Source organism: Mus caroli, chromosome 4 (assembly GCF_900094665.2).
Source record: "Mus caroli chromosome 4, CAROLI_EIJ_v1.1, whole genome shotgun sequence".
In the NCBI taxonomy this organism is placed as follows: domain Eukaryota; kingdom Metazoa; phylum Chordata; class Mammalia; order Rodentia; family Muridae; genus Mus; species Mus caroli.
Genome location: NC_034573.1, coordinates 128,853,154 through 128,857,658, shown reverse-complemented (window position 1 = coordinate 128,857,658; position 4,505 = coordinate 128,853,154).

Sequence of the window (4,505 nt, the reverse complement as noted above, 5' to 3'; positions counted from 1 at the left end):
TACATGGGGTGCTGGGCCAGCCTGGGCTACATAAAACCCTGGCTCAAAGCACCAAAAAAAAAAAAAAAGAAAGAAAGAAAGAAAGAAAGAAAGAAAGAAAGGAAATATAAATAAAAGATGTCTGTGTGAATTCTAGTGAATATAGTAAGTAGATTTCTTTTTTTTTTTTTTTTTTTGGTTTTTGGAGACAGGGTTTCTCTGTGTAGCCCTGGCTGTCCTGGAACTCACTTTGTAGACCAGGCTGGCCTCGAACTCAGAAATCCGCCTGCCTCTGCCTCCCGAGTGCTGGGTAAGTAGATTTCTTAAGATGCTGACAGGGGAAGTACTTGGATAAGTAAAACTTACAAGCTACAGAAGAAACACCTTTCCCAGCACGCATTTGAAGTAGAAAAGTGGAAGCGTGTTTATGTGAAAAGCGGGGAGAAAACTCATGAGGGTGTGCGTAACCATGGGATGAGATTTCCAAGGATGCTTCTCTCTCTCTCTCTAGTTGCTAATCTTGCTGTAAGGCAGATAGATGACTTTGGCAACTTACAGATTTCAAATGAAATTAAGTCAGGGGTGGTGGTGCATAGCTTTAGTGCCAGCACCCAGGAGGCAGAGGCAGTGGGGATCTCTGTGAGTTCTAGGCCAGCCTGGTCTACAGAGTGAGACCTTGTCTGAAAAATAAACAGATGATAGATAGATAGATAGATAGATAGATAGAAGATAGATGATAAATAAATGGTAGAGATAGATAGATGATAGATAGATAGATAGATAGATGGTAGATAGATAGATAGATAGATAGATAGATAGATAGATAGAAATTAAGAGCCTCTTCTCAGGAACCTAGCTTTGCACACACAAGGCAGTGGGATAGTTTCACATCTCTAAGCAAACCCAACTGGTGAATTTCCTTTGGCATCTGCTCAAACCCAGAGATGAACCACATCCCGTCGCCGATCCCCTCCTGTGTGTGCTTTAGCATTCTCAGTAAGCACATGTAATTTTAAAGATGCTTAGTGTTTCTCAAGCCGGGCATGGCAGTGTGCATCTGTGATCTCAGCACGCAGGCCGTCAAAGCAAGAAGGTCATGAGTTCAGGACTAGCCTGGCCTATGCGATGAGATCCAAGCCATTCTAGCTACATAATGTGACATTATCTGGAAAAGAAAAATACTTTACAGAAGCCACGTTTGATCAGGCAGTGGAGAAGGGAGGGAGATAGATGGTTTTCATGTCAAATGATGCCGATGAGTCCCTTGCTGAAGTCCCCTGTGCCGAGACTGTACATATTTGATTCTCAGCTACTCCTCACAACCATGCAAGGCTGTTTTTACACAATAGTCCCAAAGAGATACTGAAATTCAGAGGAGTTTCCAAAATTGCCCAGCCTCATGAGCCTCCAGATACGGAGACTGCTGTTCATTCTGTTATACTGATCAGTCCCATGGGGCGATGCCAAGCCTCATAGAACAGTGCTGATCAGTCAGTCACCCTTAACACCCATGTGGTATAGAAAGACTGGCTGTCTATGATTGGTCAGACCTGACCAGTGACTTCATGGTCTGTCAATAAGGTGAATAGGGATGGTGACTGACTGTCCCATCGGAACCATGGAAAAACCAAAGAGGGCAGAAGGATGAGGCCGACTGAAGGAAGCCCAGCCGCTCCCTCATGGCCTCACCTCAGCAGGGTCACACCATTGCTGGCTCACACGCTGATCTCATTTTCTGAGTTAACTCAAGGAAAGCACTACACACACACACACACACACACACACACACACCGTGCCCTGTGCGTGGTCACACTTGAACCTCCATTGTTTTTTCATCAAGACTGGAGCTGTTAGCTTCATATGTAGCAGAGGATGGCCTAGCCGGTCATCAATGGGAGGAGAGGCCCTTGGTCCTGTGAAGGCTCTATGCCCCAGAGTAGGGGAATGCCAGGGCCAGGAAGCAGGAGTGGGTGGGTTGGAGAGCAGGGGGAGAGGGGAGGGGATACGGGATTTTCGGAGGGGAAACCAGGAAAGGGGATAACATTTGGAATGTAAATAAAGAAAATATCTAATAAAAAACAAAGAAAAAAAAAAGACTGGAGCTGTTTCCTTGCTTTGGGTAGAAGTCAGTTGTATTTTCTAGACACTCAGTCTTGGCCTTCTCCGAGTCTCTACCGCTGTTTCTCACAGCTGCCCACCTCTTTTTAGATGCTCCGGTTTAATTCAAGTCCAAGCCTTTACCGGGATGCCTGCATTATCTTTGAGGGTTCAGTGAAGGACACTTTCATGCCTGACACTGATCATCGTGTGGATCACCAAGGGGGCTTGGTTCTCAAACAGTCTGTGGTCTTCACAGTCCAGCCTGGGAACTCGACAGTTGATCAGACCATTGGATGCCCTCCTGAGGGCCCCTGAGAGCCAACAAGTCTGTGTTCCAATGGTTCTGGGAGAAGGAAGGTTTCAGAGCCATGGCTTCTCCTTGGATTGAATCCAGCCTACTCGGAGCCCCTTGGGACCCAAGTTGTCTAAGTAAACATGGATTCCTTGATGAGTTTCCAAAAATCAGGAACACTGTTTGGTCTGGACAGGCTGTGTGCCCTAAAACACCACTTACAGGATCACCGGGGCCCTGTGTAAATATTTTAGCCACAGATTTTTGAGAACGCGGGTTTTTAAGGGATTTCCATCCCTTCTTTGCAAGTCAGGAATCTGAACCGTGTTGCTTGTTATTAGATGAAAATTAATTGTGTGTCATATCTACTGCTGACAAGTCTGGGCCTCCTAGTTTGATTATAACTAATTTGGTTATAATTTGGAGGTTATAATCCAGGACTTCCCTACGGAGGTACTGGAGTGTGGGAGGAGCCGAGTAAGTAACGCGCCCCTTCTTCCGGGTTGAATTGATTGAAAAGACCAGAGAGAGGCATCTAGGAAATGGAAATGAAAACACAATCCGAGGGAAGGACAGTAAGGCTAATTACGAAGAAGTGGGTTATGGGTGTCTGTCTAATTACCCAGCCCACAGTTAGCCCGGTTTAGCCATTCAAGCCAAAACCATGCTGGGCAGGGGCTGACCCAGGCCTCACAAGCCAAGCCTGCCGACAGACTGAAGGCATTAGACACGCTGTCCAAGAGAACAAAAGAAAGGAAACTCGGGGTCTGCATTCCGTGGCTGTACCAAACTGACAAGGTCATGTAAGGCATGAAGGAAAAAGGGTAAGGTGGCTCAATCCGTGGTACAATGCAGAAAAGAGGAGGGGGCAAAGAAGTCAGCTAGCCTGTTCTCATGATAACTCGCTCCTGGGGGAAGTACGAGAATCCTTTTACGATGGCGGCAAGCCCCCATGACCCAGACACTTCCGTTTGGCAGGAACAAACCGCATCCAGGCCGGGGCAAGTTTAGCATCTCAGTCCCTTCTCTCCAGCCCATCAATTACGGTAGGAACTTCTCCTCCTGTGAGAATCAGTAAGAAAGAGGACCAAAGGTCTGGGGATGCAGCTAAGTTAGAAGGGTGTTTGCCCAGCATACGCAAAGCCCCGGTTCCATCCATAACACTTCATAAACTAGGCATGGCACTGCACACTCGTAACCCTGGCGCTCAGGGGTTGGAGGGAGGAGGATAAGAAGTTCAAGGTCACTTCCAGCTACATAATGAATTCCAGGCCAGCCTTCGGTTACATCACACCAGGTCTCAAGCAGCCACCCTGTCTCAAGCTGCCAATCAATAAAAAAGGAGGGACAAAGCAGCTAAGACGTTGCCGCCCTGGCTCTAGCCCCATGGAAACCGGAAGCTCATCACTGACCGAGGAATGGCACAGAGTACATCTTCAGTCACTCCCTCCCAGACCCCCGGTTTTGACAAAGAAAACGAAGCTGCTAAGATCAGAAAGCAGAACTTGAGTATGAAGAGGAAGTTGGCCCTCAGGCTTCCTTTCTGTCTCGTAACACTCCATTTTCTAGGTAGAAAAGTAACACTGGGCATGGTGATATAGTCTCATAATCCCAGAGCTAGGCAGGCTGCTACCTTTAAAAAAAAAAAAATAAAAATAGGGGGCTGGAGAGATGGCTCAGCGGTTAAGAACACTGACTGCTCTTCCGAAGGTCTTGAGTTCGAATCCCAATGACCACATGGTGGCTCACAACCATCCGTAACGAGAGCTGATGCCCTCTTCTGGAGTGTCTGAAGACAGCTATAGTGTACTTACATATAATAAATAAATAAATAAATCTTTTTTAAAAATAAAAACAAACTACCTACAAAAGAAAAGGAGGGGTGAGGATATAGGGCAATTTGTACGGTGTTCCTAGCATAAGCGAGCCCTGGGTTCCATCCTTATACCACACTAAGCAGGCATGGTGACATGTACCTCTAATCTCAGCAGTTAAGAGGTGGAGGCAGAGCTGGGCGTGGTGGCGAACGCCTTTGATCCCAGCACTTGGGAGGCAGAGGCAGGTGGATTTCTGAGTTCGAGGCCAGCCTGGTCTACAGAGTGAGTTCCAGGACAGCCAGGGCTACACAGAGAAA